The 16,509-nt window shown below is 39.4% G+C and overlaps 1 protein-coding gene across 1 annotated transcript in view; it reads left to right on the top strand.

Moving 5' to 3' along the window:
* Positions 1–618: 618 nt before the first annotated feature.
* basp1 (brain abundant, membrane attached signal protein 1) overlaps positions 619–16,509 on the top strand; it is a 62,304-nt gene continuing 46,413 nt past the window's right edge. Inside the window, exon 1 of the mRNA XM_047368703.1 lies at positions 619–770. The gene's annotated coding sequence lies outside the window, so the exon portion shown is untranslated. The remainder of the gene's footprint in view (positions 771–16,509) is intronic.

Genomic DNA, 16,509 nt, shown 5'->3' with positions numbered 1-16,509 from the left:
TATTGGACCGGAAAAGCCGAATCTGTGAATATCTTTCTAACTTTACCGAAGTTGTAGGGTCCATGTATCACTTTATGCCAACAGTCATGACACTGACCCTGGTCAAATGCAAAGCTACTGTAAATCAGTCAAAACACTGAGGAGGGAAAATGTCCGAGGATATGGTAAGCTGTGTTAGCACCAACAAGTGCATCCAGCTGACCAACAGGTTCCTAAATGGTTTCTATGCAGCTGACTGCAGGTGGCGCACGAATTCCACAAAACAGCCAAACAGACTAGATGGAATGTGTCTAGTGAAACTTGCGCGGAAAAATGTGCATTCTCAACCAGTGAGCTCTTCAAGATCTGAGTAAATATTTGCACCTGCAAAAAAAAAAAATCTCTATGCTGCAGAAAACAGATGAATCTTCCTCTTCTGTCTACAGCAGATTTACTATCAACAAGTAGAACATTATTCAGATGTTAAAGGAGTAAAAATAAATCCACACCAAGTCTCTTGACTACTTTCATGTCACGAAAAGCTGTTCTAAAATTATAACGAGTGAACCACAACCCATGATTGCATTCCGCTTCCTCATGAGGTAAATTTTTAGATGGCCCTTCTGCACATCGTCCGCGTGCACGTAAGATAGGGATGCGTGTGCGCGCAGGCGGAGTACCGCCGAGCTGCAGCCGAACGGTGAAGCAGGCACAAGCCGCCGAGCGCGCAGGGAGAGCCGCAAACAGACTGCGAGGAGCGCAGAGGGAGCGACAGAACTTCAGTGCACACGGTAAGAACCCCGCATGTCGCTCTTTGTTCCTGATTATCTGCCTCTCAGAAAGCTCTTATTGCGGTCTATGGTGTTTTTTATTCCTTTTGTCTTTTTCTCCATGCGTGCCTTATGAGGCAGACGCACGGCGCGCTGCTGAAGGGAAGCAATGTGACAAACGATGTAATAGATTTTATGACATAAAGTCAAAGAAAGGGTTGGAAATGTTTTGAAAAAATCCAAATTTAAAGTTTAAAATCTCAAAAATGTGCACGCGCTCAGAAAAGGGGTGTGTCGGTCTGGAGTAACGCGCTTGGAAACAGATGGTCGTTTTTCACACTTTTATTGATGAAAATGCGCCTTTACGCATGAATGCCATTCACGCTCCCCTTTTTGATTTATATTTATTGAATCAAAGTTCTTTATTGTTCCATTGATCATATTTCATCAGGCCGCTGAGATGAGATCAGAGGGTGGATGCTGTCTTGATTTCCTCCCAGAAATAAAACCCTTCCTCGGTGTCTGACTACATGTTTCTCTCACTCTGCGTTCCCAACCGCGTTATATCACGATTGCGATGAATTATTGATGCCACATTCCTTTTTTATTGCTCTGGGAAGAGAGAGGGGGAGGATGGAAGATGAGGGGAGTTGGGTGGTGGGGGGCTGATGGAGGTTGTTGGTGCACCTGAGTCTTCTCCCCCATCCACCTCCTCAAACATTTGTATTTCATTGTTTCTGTGCGCTGCAGTTGTTGCTGTGTCGACGTGCCGGTTATTTCTGCACCGAGTCAAACTTTATTAGCCTTTCTCCGTCCGTTAATTGCCTGGTCCTTTGTTTGCCGCGGCACGCATGCGCACTGACTGCAGGGTGTGGATGGGAGAGACGCCACCTTGCCTATAAAACAGGATGGAGAAGAGGTGGAAGATGTCTTTTTTCTTTCATGCTCGGTTTGCTGATTTATTCCAGATAAAATGTTGTTGATGTGGAGATGTTTGAAGGACCCTGGTGGTAGAAAGATTCTCCCTCTGGAGATGATCTGTGCGTAAAGTCGGCGCTTTGTGAGAGAACTGAGCCGCTCTGTTATAGATGATTACAACCTGGTCATGCTGCTTCATCCTGCACCTAACTGCTCAAATCAAATTGTACCGTGGAGATGAGCAGCTGTATATAACACATGATCCGGTTATTAAGAAAATAAAAGAGAGATTCTAGGACTGCTTCCTAAATGGCAACTTTGCTGAAGCACAACCTTAAAATTAATTCTCTGGATTCTGTAAAATCTATTTTAACTTGTTATTTTAATATATTTTAGTCAGATTGAAATGTCCTTTGCATGTATATTTAAAAAAAAAAATTATATCAGGAATTGTAACAAATAATTTTTATTTGAATTATCTGTATTTATTATTTTTTATTAACTTATTTTAAATAAATATATATTGCTGCACATTTTTATTTATTTAATACAATTTATAGATATTTTAAATGTTATGATTTTACTTTATTTTTTATTATTTATTTACAAAATTTATATATGTACAAAATTAATTCTTCTATTTGCTTCATTAATATTTTATATAATATATGTTTTTATTTGTCTGAAGATATAATCTAGCATAGTGAGTCATATAATGTTTAATAATGGGCTGCAGTCTTTCAGCACCAGCCGTCCCTAACATTGCTGTCGGTATCATTTTATTAATGTTTCCCTTACCTTTTCTTAGCTCTGTGTCCCTTGCGGTGATCAGCTGCTGTCCTGTTAGTTCTTCACATATAAAACATGAAAGCAACTCATGCATTCTTTAGCTTAAGCAATTCTGATCCAGTTTTAAACCTTAACATAAGCTCCAACACAACCAACTCAAACATTTCCCACAGTTTAAACAAGAATGCAAAATAAATAAGGATTAATGAGCTATTTAGTTTTCATTATGCATGATAAAAACATGATTTAGGTTATGATACCATCCTATTTCATCACACTTTTATTTGATGAAATAGGAAAACGTGTTTCTAAACAATATAAATATATCAATGGTAATATCTGATTTCAAACCAATGAACAGTTTGAAAAAGTCCCATGACATGCTCCATTTATCTATTGTTTTACGCATACACACTGGGATAAGGTGTGCACCTGCTGAGCTAAACAATGAGCCTTATTATTTGTAAATGAAGCTATAGGTCCACAGAAATCTCACAATCCCAAAGCAAACACATCAGAGGTGAGGTTTACTTTGGAGAAAGGATTTTTTAAAATCACATTCTATAAGTTCTCTTCTTGGTCTCCAACCTGTGTCCATGTTTTTTGTGGTGCATTCTAAAACCTCAGAATGATAACAGGTGGGCTGAGGGACGTGTTGTCTCTGTGTGGCGCCCGATTGGCTGCCGTAAATTCATCGCTGACTGTGCTCATTCACCTGGTTGGATGCAGACAAGCAGCAGTGTGATGATGACTCATCCGTTCCAGCTGCTGAGGAGCAAGGCGAGCAGACAGGCAGCAGCCATATGTTGCTCACCCAGTCTGTGTCTGTTAACACGGATCGGACTGCAGGTGGACGGGCCTCAGGAAAATAAGCAGAACACTTTTAAAGTGGCTGAAAAGTCTCAGATGATCTGAAGTTGTCTAAATTAAAACCTATGAGGTAAAGTAGGGCGATGAGAGACTACAGCTGTTGATTAACTCTTAGAAACTCTTCAGGAAATTTCAGATTTTCCTTTTAAGCTGGTAATATTTTAGAGGTTCTTTCTAAATGTCCTACAGATGATTCGTTTGAGCTCTCTCTAGTAAAGAAACAGTATGTGACTACCTTTAAGTCACTAAGATAGAGCTAGTCTGACAACATGAAGTAGGAGAAAAGATCTCTAAGAGCAATACATCACAACTTGATCTATAAAAGTTCAACAGGAAGAAATATGCAGCAAAGAGCTGACAGACCCTGTTGCCTCATCATTCAGTCAAACACCTACTTAATGACAAGTTTGGACTTACCGGCTCTTAAAGTAATGACCTTGTTGGAGATAAAGTCTCATTTTCAGTTTTTAACATGTTTTATTCTGGATTTCTCATAGATTCAGCTAAGTTGCTCAGTAATTTGTTAGGTGTTGATGATCAACCATCGAGTTTAGGAGCCCTTTTCATTGCTGAATGTTTCATAGGTCATAGTTAAGTGGCTAATTCACCAAAACTGGTCTGGAACTGAACTGAAAATGACTGACAAAGCTGCCAAAGTCAAAGAAATGGTTTCAAAAGATCAGTTGTTGGCTGTAGTGTGGGGTGATATGGGTAGACAGGTGACAGACTGACACTGAGAGGAGCAGAGGATGAGTTTAAGTATCTGAGGTCACTCATCCAAAAAAGCAGGCAGTGCACCGGAAATGTGAACAAGAGAGAGCTGGAAAATAGAGAGATTATGTTTTTAAAAGGGCTATATTTATAATGTTATAGCAAACTGTTGCAAATACCTTTTTATTTCTCAGATCTGTAGCAGAGGTTTCAATTCCTAAAACTCACCAAGTTGAAGTGACACAAAAGTACAGACAGTTTAGAAATAAATGGTGTCTGATTAATGCCAACTGCCTACTTATAGGTTGTTCAGTTGATTTTCAGCTTGTTTTTGTAACATTCTGCATCAATGTCACATTAATTTGACAGGGTTGGGTTGCAGTTTGCATGTATATTAGATTCTCCTGACTTTCAAATATTTCTTTGCTGTGTTTGTTAAGAGCGTTTACATATCCTACCATACAAACTCAAAGTACTGAAGTTGTCTTTTGATTTTAATCTAGAAAATCGATAGACAACGTCTGATTCGTTTCTTTAACTTAAAGAAACGAATCAGAGTATCTTCCTCAGTGCTAACCATAGAGCTCTTAATTTCTAAACCTGACAAGGTGCAGGTGACAGTACAGCAGTAGAACCTTCATTAATCCGAACAGTCATCCTCTACTACATCCTTACAGATTGTTCTACTGATTTTAAGCCTGCATCCCTGATAGTAATGTGACAGTATTTAAAAATTTTAGACATGCTAAGATGCAGTTAAAATCAGATTTTACATACATGTTGTAAAAAACATATAACATTTTTGTTATAACTGTATGACAATAAAGCAAATTAAATATCTCTGTTTCTGGTTTTTGGACAACCAAAATAGTTGCAAATGCCAGAAAAGTGTTTTTTTTTTTTTTAAATCAGACGTTTACACACATTTCATTAGTATTCGATAGAATGGCCTTCAAACTATTTGAATTTGGTCAAATGTTTTGGGTTTCCTTTCACAAGCTTCTGAAAACAATTTGAGGGAAATTGATCCCATTCCTCCTGACAGAACTGGTGTAACTGGGTCAGGTTTGTAGTCTGCCTTGCTCAAACACATTTTTCATCTATTCACCCTCCCGTGGGACTCAGACCAGGGCTTTGTGATGGCCTCTACAAAAGATTGACTTTGTTGTCCACTAATCTGGTGTTATGTTTAGGGTCCGAGTCCATTTAGAAATGTCAATTATGTCCAAGCTTTGACTTCCTGTCTGATGTCTTGAGTTGTAGCTTAATATTTCCACATTAGGTTCTTTCTTCACAATGCCATCCATTTTGTAAAGTGCACCAGTCCCTCCTGCAGCAAACTTCCCCAACAACATGATGCAGCCATCCCTGTACTTCACAGCTGAAATTGTGCCAGGCTTGCAGGATTCCTCCTTTTTTTCCACCAATCCCAACAATGGTCATTTTCTTTTGGACTCATGGTTTCTTTCTTTCTGAGTTGCCTTTCAATCCATGTTGGTACAGGACCCACTTCACCATAGGTTATGACACACATCCAGCATCTTCATTAGATCTTTGCTTTAGTTTAGAACCGATCTTCTTCCTCTTCAGTATGATGACTGGACATTCCCATGTTGTTTATTCTGTCATAGTATTGTCTGAACAGATTAACGTTGCACCTTCAGGGATCTGGAGATTTTACCCAATGATGAACCAGATTTGTGGAATGTCCAGAATTGTTTTCCTGATAAATTGCCTGATTTCCTTGATTTTTCCATGAAGTCATATAAAAATTGCCTTAAAGTACATCCTAAATTTGTCCTCATTTAATGCAAATGTTGTGAATTGACCTATTAGAAGCTTACAAGGACATCATCATCTGGTCGTTCCCAAACTGCTTAAAGGCATAGTGGTCTTTGTGTAAACTCTAAAAACATACACGTATATGTTAATATTCTGGGAAAATAAAAGCTCTAAAAAGTGAGATAGCAAGCATATGTTTTTAATATAAAAATATTTATTTCTTTATAGCAATCACGTGCAAAGTATTTGTTGTGTTCTAGTGATAACCATGCAGCTTTAAACTCAGAAGAACAGAAAAGTGAATAAACTTTAGAAATAATGAAGTTGGTCGAGTTTTGTTGCAATGGGTATGTATAAATTTGTGAAGCCAAGTGTAACAATGTGCTGCTTAGAGCTACTGTACTAAATCCAGTGCAGGAATACAAATCCACATCTGTAGGAATAACGGATAGGTTAAACAGAAAGCTGAAACACCTCGGTGCTCACATGGCCAACATTTATGTCTGTCTCTGCTTCCATTTGGTCCTGATATCCCCAGTTCAGAAGACCTCTGCTCTCTGTGCTGCTATTTATGTTAAAGCCAAGCAGACACATGCTCCTGCAGTCTGAACAACTTCTTCAAGCTGCTTCTCTCCACTGTTATAAGCTAGGAGTTTATACTTTGTCAGGGGAGTGATAAGATCAGAGCTCGACCTCTACTATTCTTGCTCTATCTCCTTCCTTCCTTTGTGAAGTTCATGGAAACTGACCACACTTCACAGCCTGTTGTTTTATTCTTGGCAGAGCAACTTGCAGCAGCACCGAGGTAGAAATACGAAGTGTTAGCTCAGTTTAATTCTCTGAGCAGCAGTGGAGCCACAGTTTTTAGTCCTGGGTCTGTAAGATAGAACAAAATTGAAACAGCTGAAGAAAAGAGCCCATTTGGCTCGTCTTGGGTTAAGTACCTGAGCTGATTTTAAGTATTCCAGAGTCTTATGTTCAGTCCAGACTACAAATGGCACTTTGGCCCCCTCCAACCAGTGCCATCGTTCCTCAAGAGCAAACGTAAACCTGGTAATGTAGCCTCTGCATGTAGACTTAGTCCTGCATGTTGGCCTGTCAGGACTAGACAACTCTAATTTTTCAAATTCCTGTTTAAGGTAGCATGAATGTGTATTAATAGAGTGTAATTTTTGAAATGCTTATTTTAGTGCCGTTAGACCTGAAGTGTAGTCAGAGTTCAGAGGATGTGTGACAATGGAGGAAATAGATTATTGGAAGTTTGTTTCTGATCATCTTTTTAACAAATTTTGACAAAATGTGTTTAAGGGAAATAACTTTGTTGCCAAAGGAGCTTTTCTTCTCTTTGGTTTGTTACTTTCCTTTCTGCTAACTTCATTAGAGGATTTATTTAACAGTTTCCATAAATGGTTTCATGCACCATAAATATCTTTAGATTTAGTTTGTCATGCATTAATGGAAATATTTCACCCAGAGCTGTGAAAGCGATTGTGCCCTCTTACAGATTGCTTCGGTTTTTGATCTTAAATGGGACGAAAATGGAAAATGCACTTTTTAAATGATAATTTCATTGATCAAGACAAAACAGCTGTCTAAACTAACCTGAAATTGCCTCCTTACCTAATAACCGGTAGAAACTGCCATCAACATGTACAATAAATGGCAATTTGTCTTACACAACCATGGAGGAAGTTTGGACCGTTCTTCTTTGCAGAATAGTTTAAATACTGCAAAAGCACCGTTTTTTTTATTTTTATTTTGTGGCACTGGATGCCTTTATTTTGTAAGTCCACCGACAGGAAATGGGGTGAAGAGAGAGAGAGAGAGAGAGTTAGATAGTTACAGTTAGAGTGGCTTAGGTTATCCTGAACTATCTCTGTAGTTATGCTGCTACAGGCTTAGGCTGCTGTAGGACATAATGACCACTTTCACACTCTTTGCTACATTCTCACACTACTCTCCAATTCTGCATTATTTGCTGTTATTTCAGTTTTTAACGTTATGTTCTTTCTCTTTTCTCTTCCTAGAAGCTACACCTGGCCTGGTTCTGTGTACCTGTGACACCTTTCTGGAGAGGGGAATCGTCCGAGCTTCTGCTGGCAACAACTTAATGCTCACCTTCTACAGATGATCCACATAGCCCTGTCTTTTAGTGTTTAACCCTTTCTCTCTCCTAGACGTGGAAACTGACTGAGCTTCTACTGTAACTAACTCTATGTGCTCTCTTTCAGACTCTAACCTTGAAAACTGGCTCAGAGTTTATCTGTTCTTTCTTTCTAGGTGAAACAATTAAAGGAGCTACAACCATTATCATTTACTTTTCCTTCCCATAGAAAGTACTCCTGGATCAGTGCTTCTTTGTTCTCTTTGTGTCTCTGCTCTGTTCTCTCAAAGCCCCAGTCGGTCGTGGCAGATGGCCGCTCACACTGAGCCTGGTTCTGGTTCTGCTGGAGGTTTCTTCCTGTTAGAAGGGAGTTTTTCCTCTCCACTGTCGCTACATGCATGCTCAGTATGAGGGATTGCTGCAAAGTCAACGCCAGTGACTGTCCACTGTCTCTACATGCTCATCCAGGAGGAGGGAATGCTGCAAGTCACTGATTGGATGCAATCTGCTGGGTTTCCTTAGATAGAAAAACTTTTTATCCAATTTGAATAAATAACTGAATCTGACTGAACTGTTCAATGGTTACGATTAATTGGAATGTATGAACCTGACTTTTGTGAAGAGCCTTAAGACGACATGTGTTGTGAATTGGCGCTATATAAATAAACTGAATTGAACTGAATTGAATAGAGAGACAAAGAGAGAGAGAGGAAATGGTCGACAGGAAATGGGGTGGAGAGAGAGAGAGAGAGAAAAAAGAGAGAGAGAGGAAATGGGCAGGGGTGGGGGTGTGTGTGTGTGTGTGTGGTGGGGGGGGGGGGGGGGGTAGTCAGGAGACATGTAGCAAAGGGACAAAGTTTTGTTTCTTTTTTTGGGGCCAGTTGGTGATCTTCGGATTATTTTTCTTCTGTATAACCCAAGAGCTTAACATTACTAACTGATGGCCAGACATTCTTCTTCAGGATTTTCTGATAGAGAGCTGAATTCCTTGTTCCACTGTGGCAAGTTGTTCAGGTCCTGAATCAGCATAGCAGCCCCGGACCATTACACTACCAACACCGTGTTTGACTGTTGGTAACGGGACACACACAGTCAAAAAGAAATCCCCTTTGTGTTTTTTTGGTATAGGTGAGCTTTAGATGTTGTTCTGGGTTCTGCTGCGACCTCCTGGATGAGTCATTGATGCACTGTTGGAATAAGATTGGTAGGCAGGCCACTCCTGGGAAGGTTCTCCACTCATTGTGGTTCTATGGCGTCCAGAACCTTAGAATTGCTTTTCTTTGTAACCTTTACCAGACTGATAGATGTCAGTGAATTTGTTTCTCATCTGTTCTTGAATTTCTGTCGATTGAGACATAGTGTGTTTGCATTTTGAGATATTTTAGCCTACTTCCAGTTGTCAGACAGGTTCTATTTCAGTTCTCGATTTTATTTATCTGGCAGTAATCAGGCCTGGGTAGGAATGATGACCTTTAACCCCAAATAATATGGTTAATCACAGTTAATTCATGTTAGAAGGGAAGAACTATAGCTACGGCCAGGTTGGTTTGGGTAGCTTTTCTCCCATAGTCAAACAAATCATAATTTAAAAACTGCTTCTCATGTTTACTCAGCTTATGTTTGACTGATATTAACATTTGTGTGATTATCTGAAACATTTAAGTTTGCCAAGAAGAAAAATCTCAAAGGGACCTAAATACTCTTTCACAGCTCTGTAGGCAAAAGGCTGAAATGCTCATGGTATTTACAGTCCATTGTTTCTTTCATATAAATAAATATGAAGATAAGGGATTGCCTTTTCTTTTAAGAAAGTATTACAAACAGACATATAATATCCTACCAACCAGTGAGACTGTCTGGCTTCAGCATGAACACTAATCTGACGTTTTCCAAAGATCTCAGAGCTGTAGCTTTATCTTTGACATGTCCTGCTGCCGGTGTTTCTCCAGCAAAAGTGCAACAGGATTAATTCAGCTCCCTGCCGTGCCCATCCCGGCCCCACCAACGGTTTGATGGCGATGCATCATGTCCTCATCCTCGGCAGCTCTTTCACCGTGAGCGCCATCTGTCACATCTTGCCACGTCTTCCAGGAAATTACAGCTCAGACCGAAAGTGACAACATTATCTGATATGTACCCCAGTGGGTCCGCAATGGATGAGCTTGGCTGAATCTCAGCTTTGCTCTGTGCTGAATCGCAAATCCACTCAGCAATCCTGGTGGATGTTTAATCAGTGGCCGAGGGCAGATAAAGGGACAATCCGGCCGCCTGTGCTCTTCTCTGAGGAGCTGACTGATTTCTTTCTAAAAGCTGAGCAGACGGTGATAACACTCGCACACTTATGAGATTTTAATAGCCAATCAAATTTCATTTTTGTCTTAACAAGGACTTTGGCACCTGTTACTGCCTGATTATGGAGATCTGAAGGAGCATTTTAGTGTAATATACAGATGCATTCTTTCAATAATATGACCTGTGGTTTAGTCAAACAGTAACACACTCATGCACCCCCCAAACATGTTGCATAAAAGATATGAATAGCCAGAAGTGGAGCAGAGGCTTTGCTGATATCCATTGAAGGAGTTAATAATTAACTGCAGGAATTTTCTGATTCACTAATACAGAGGGAATTAGGAATTAGTGTGAAACTTTGCAGACATCTACAGTATAGCAGCCATTTTGTTTCAGGGAGTCCTGCCGTGCAAAAATATCTGGTGTTCTGCTGTATTATTTGTGTGAAAGTAGATGTTGAGAGTTGCATGATACATCAGTTGGGGTAAAAGTTAAAAAAGTGAGTTTAGATACTTGTATTATTTTTCTTGCAACAAAATGCAAAACTGTCAGCTGAGATTTGCTGAGTGCTGATATGGACCACTTCTGTATTTATTGAACTGAAATCTGGATCTATATGGTCTGAATGCAAAGATTTGTTAGACACCTTGATATAGATGGGTATTAGTCAAACGGGTGGACGTGAATAAATCAAAAAACAAACAAAGACAGGCAAACATGTCGCATTTAACTTGTTCATTTATTCTCTTTACTAGATTACCTACAAAGCTACACAACCTCCCACAGAGTCCAGTGCTGGTTCTGGTTGGGCATTATGATTCATATGGATTTATTGTCATTTTCTTTAATTGATACAAATTCAACTCAGATTCTCGCGGCACCGAAAAACTGATCTGATTTCAGCCCTGGCTCTACATGCACACATATTGCCACCGCTGGTAAATATGAGCTAAAGTCTTGAAGGGATATCAGATTAATTGTTTTAAATGTTCTGGTATTTCAAAAAGTTTATGATGCGATGTACCTTAACAAACTACCCTGGGCCTTTGAAGGAGAAACAGAACTGCAGCATCGTAGATCCTCCACGATACTAAACAGTGTGCATGAGTTTCATTTCCACATTTTTCCACATCCTTATGTTTACACCAGACCCACATGAAGTGTTTGTTGCCAAAAATGTCATTTTTAATCTCATCGGACCAAAGCAAACATTTCCAGGAAAACTCCCAGGGAGATTCAGCAAACTCTACATGTTTACATTTATGATGGTAGGACAGAAAATGGCTTGCATCACACCTACTGATTAAAGACATTTTCTCCCTCTTAATTTTTTTGTTTTTTGTTTTTAGAGTGGGATTGTCTAACAGCCATGACAAATTTATAAATCTAAAAATGTTAAATCACATCTTTATCAGAGGTATATTGATAAATACTACACAAACCATAAAAAACCTAATAAGCACCACAAACTGACAGTGAATCATGCAGCAATGTTGCATGAACACATGAAACAATACCTGTAGGACAGAGGAAGGTGTGGGGTAAGGAAGCTGGAGTCAAACCCACAACCTCACAATGGCCAGATGAATATTCTCATCCCTAATCCACACTTGCCCATAATAATTGGTGGAAAAGGGAAATATTTTGTTTTGATTTAGACTTAAAAAGTGAAAGGAAAGTGATGAAAGCTAATTTGTTTTTTAATGAATTTGCCAAAAGCCTCCAGCAGAAACATTTCATCCAGGATGCCAGGCATGTATGCTTGATGCCTCCAGGAGGCTCTGAGAAACAGAGTTTGGTTTGCATTTGCTAAAGAAAATGGGCAAATCTTCAGCATGAATCATGAAGTGTAAGAGTTTAATACTGCCCTAGCACTAATATCCTTTTGCAATAAACTGAGCAATACCTCGGGCTCATAACACAGAAATGATGCCGCACTGACAAGTTGTCTCTGTTGATGTCTCAACAGAAATCCACTTTTTTTGTTAAAGCTTATTGTTTTGACATAAGTCATAAGAAATTACATTTTCACTGCCTTATAATATAGTTGCACTATCCTGTTTGTGCAGCTTGGTTGCCTTCCATTGTTACAATAATGAGGTCATGAGATAATCTCCTTCTGATGCCATCATTTAATTTTCACTGGGCAATACTGGCTAATTCACATCTTGATATAGATGCCTACACAACGTTTCCTTTTAGCCTGATTTTATATAGCCTAGATTTATATTCACAATTTGGTAGTATTTTCAACTAACAATGCTCAGTATGATGAGATTCTGAAGACATCTGTGGTAACGGTGAGTTTACCGAAAAAGCAGAAAAGCTGTGGTATGAACGTGTAGCAGTTTGCATAAAAATGTTTTATTCATACTGAACCAAACATACTAATTCAGCTCCGTCCCTCATGATATCCAGGAGGCATCTTGTTCGAATGGCTCTTTGAACAAAATTAGATTTTGTTTCCAATTCCAAACATAATACGAAAATGCAGACTGTACTGCTTGGGCTAAAAGTAGTCTAAATATCTGAATGAGGTCTTTGTATGGCCTTGGTGTTAAAATATCTTAGTGGGCCAGTTCAAGTCAGATGTACTTAACATGGAAACAACTTTACATCAAGAAATAGTTGATAACCATGTTTAATTTACAGACCTTGACCCAAATTAGGATCAGACCTGAAAGAGTAAAGCTAAAAGATGACTGAAAGACTCTGGCTGCAACAACAGTGTAAGAAAATGAGTCGGCTTGTTTCTTTTTAAGATGGTAAAATAGGAAGCATTTAGACAAGCAGCAACATCAGATTGCTTCCCCAGTCTGACTGATGAACAACCGTCCCTCTTTCTTTGGCGCATTTCTGTTTTCACCCATAAAAGCTGAAGAGCTGCCAGGCCTCGGTAACGTTACGCCACTCGCTGCTCTTTTTGCGAATCTCAAACGGCGCAGAGACCGAGTCTGAAAATAATGACATGAAGGAACAGAGTTTAGACTCGTAGGTGCTCGGCCTCCTCAGTGTTGCAGTCCCAGTTCTGTCAGCTCCCATCAACGACTGAGAGACCCAGGAAGAAAGCAAAATTACAAGAAGAACTCTGAACTGGATTCGTTCTCTTCCCAAGTTTGAGCCGTTATCAGGGGGCCTGTCAAATCCTCAGTGATGTGTGAAAGGTGGGAGACACTTAGGAGGTGCTGATGTGACGTTTTCTACATGCACGGTTACAGTAAGGAAATATTTCTGGAACATTTTCTGGAACATGGTTGGTTTTGATAAAAAGCATTAAAACATCAATCAAAATCAGAATCAATCAAAATTTCTATTTATGTAATGTTTGTGTATTTAATGGAGTTTTGACAAAAATTCAAACTGAAAGACTCACCTCCACCCCCTGGCCGTCCTATGACTCCACCATGCGTCTCTCCTCCATTCAATCAGCATCAGATCCACATGTGTCTTCAATCAATCATCCTCCGAGGCTTCGCTTTTAAGGACCTCCTGTCATGGATTCCCCGCTCTTCAGCTGAGCTTCGACCCTCCTCCGCCCCACCTCCACCATCTCCCTTCCATACTCCTCCCGGCTCCCTTACCTTTGTAGGCCTTCACTCCCCCACCAGTATCGGATGCCAAGGGGGGAAGACTCATCTAATTCTAAGCCTAAGACGTTAATTCAAGCTCATGTCATTCTCAGCATTCATGTCTTCCTCCGGGGTCCGAGCGCCAAAGATATTAACTTTTATCAATAAACTTCTCTAATCGCCATCTTGTTTCTTATTGTGTGTCTTTTCAGGTTGAATTTATTATTTCATACATTTTGACATTAATCTTTATTTACACAATTTATAAATATTTCAGGTTTGCATATTTAGACTGTTTTAAGTTTTTATTTACTTTAAATTAAATACAAAAATATTTTAAGAAACTGTGTAATTTATGTCAGTCAGTCATTTTCTACCGCTTCTTCCATAGTGGGTCGCAGGGAAGCTGGTGCGTATCTCCAGCAGTCTATGGGTGAGAGGCGGGGTAAACCCTGGACAGGGAAACACACAAACAAGGACACACTCATTCACACACCTAAGGGCAATTTAGAGTGACCAGTTAACCTAACAGGCATCTCTTTGGACTGTGGGAGGAAGCCGGAGTACCCAGAGAGAACCCACGCATGCACGGGGAGAACATGCAAACTCCATGCAGACTCCCGGCCAGGTGCTTCCAACTGTGCCACCTTGCAGCCCTCGTAATTTATGTATTTTATTAAGAAAAGGATATATTAAATATTATTTGATATTTTAATGACAAAGTTATATTTATATAACTTAATATTAATAATGTTATGAACTAGCTTATATATGTTACAAATGTGAATACATTTTTCACAATAAATTAATGAAGGACAGTGGTATAGTAAAGTAAATCAAATATTTCGAAATATTATTTGATCATTAAAAATAAATAAAAAAATAGCCTGTAATATTAAAAGATGTAATCATTTAGGGATTTTTTTAAAGATAAAAAAATATGTATTAAATGTTATTGTTTTAATAAGGATAGCTTACAGTATATCTGACTAAACTTGCAGATCTAAAACAACTCAGCTGTGCTTATCTCCTTGCACAGCTTTAAAACCAGTGATGCCAGAAGGAACCATTAGAGTCCATCCAGACAGTGTATGCGCTTTTTCCTCAGTGAGTTCAGTCATCCTCTGTGGTGTTGGATGATGTACGTTTTGGCTCTGAAGCCCTCTGGCTTTTTGGGAGGGGTTATCTAGAGTTTAGTGTCGACTTTGTCCCGTGTCCTCGCCTGGCCTCCCACCCAGTGCTGCTGACTCCAGGTCTGCCAGCTTTGTCTCACTCATGCTGTGTCCCTGTTGTGGCTGGGGACAGTGGACGCCTGCCACATCTACTTTTACTCTACCAACAGCTGACTATGAGCTGGAGATGCACTTGTGACAGGAAGGGGTTCAAACACAGTGTCCAGTCAGTGCAGACAGACAGACCATGAATATCTGTGTGCAGTTTGGTTAAATCGGTAAGAAATAGCTGTATATGTGCTGCAAGATGTTGAAGCAATTTTTACTGATGCATTAGTGTACATGTTGATCCTCAGTTTTCTTACTTTAGTGTAAGTTTCAAATGAAAAAAAGCAAAACCAAGCACATCAGGCTGTATGTTAAAGTCACATGACTCAATTGAAGCTCATTCATTGGACACGATGTCCCATCCTCCCTCCAGGGTTCTCTGCATTGTAATCTAAAATAAAAAAATTAATAGGGGTTGTGTGGAGTAACTATAAGTATCTTACCTGCAGTTTGATTCACAGTCAACAGTGACCTTATGTATACTCCCCTTAGTGGCAGACAGTGTAAGTTTTTAATCGCCTGGAGGGATAAACCTTCATTGCTTTAGGTTGCCTGAGAACAACTTTCTTTTCTTGATAAAAAACTTGAAAATGCGGAAAAACTCAGAGCTAATACCAGAATGAAAAATTTCAAACACTGAAAGGGCTCACCTCTTTTACTGTTTACCTCATAGAGGTGGGCCAAACAGAGACCTCCCCAACACATGTATATGTAATGGGCAATGTTTTCAGTTTTTACCATTATATAATGGAACCTTCCACATCAGACTCCAGTAACTCCATAATTTCCATATCAGCAAACAAACTATGATGCTGGTTTTAGGTGAGAAAACTGTGGACGGCATGCAGTTGATTGTAGAAGAACCTGGTGCACCCCAGCAGACTAGCACAGATGAGTCAGTTTATGTCCAAGGGACCTTCTCTGTTGAGGAAAATTATTTTAACCTAAACGAGAGCCATATGCAAAAAGCATGAGGAATAGGCATAATAGCTGTGGTTTTACTAATGCAAGATTATGTAAGACTTTCATCGCTCAGAACCAAATAAGCTGCCACGCTTCCCCTCTCACGGTTTAGACTTCGTTTTCGTGGTCTAACACAATGATAAATCAGTGTCATACAATATTTTCATATTGTAGGCTTTCAGCCAAATTCAGGCAGCTTCTAAATCTTTAATAAAAAATCTCCAAGAGCACTAATGTGATCTTTATAGACTGTATTCAGAAAGTTGCCTCCACTGTCTTTAAAAAAGTGTTTTAAAGTTTTAAAATAAAACTATAATTTTTTGTTGTTGTGTGGTTGCCAAATATTTCTGTTGAAAGAAGAGGCATCTTTATAGATGACGCTTTGGTCCTTGAACCGAATTTGATTAAATGCAAGTTATATAGGCTTTAAAACAATGCATCAGTAGGAAAGCTTTGAATGCACGGTTGTGCATCATTGCTGC

Source organism: Girardinichthys multiradiatus, chromosome 6, assembly GCF_021462225.1.
Source record: "Girardinichthys multiradiatus isolate DD_20200921_A chromosome 6, DD_fGirMul_XY1, whole genome shotgun sequence".
In the NCBI taxonomy this organism is placed as follows: Eukaryota; Metazoa; Chordata; class Actinopteri; order Cyprinodontiformes; family Goodeidae; genus Girardinichthys; species Girardinichthys multiradiatus.
Note: the sequence above shows the minus strand (reverse complement) of the source record. Positions and strands in the feature narration are given on the sequence as shown.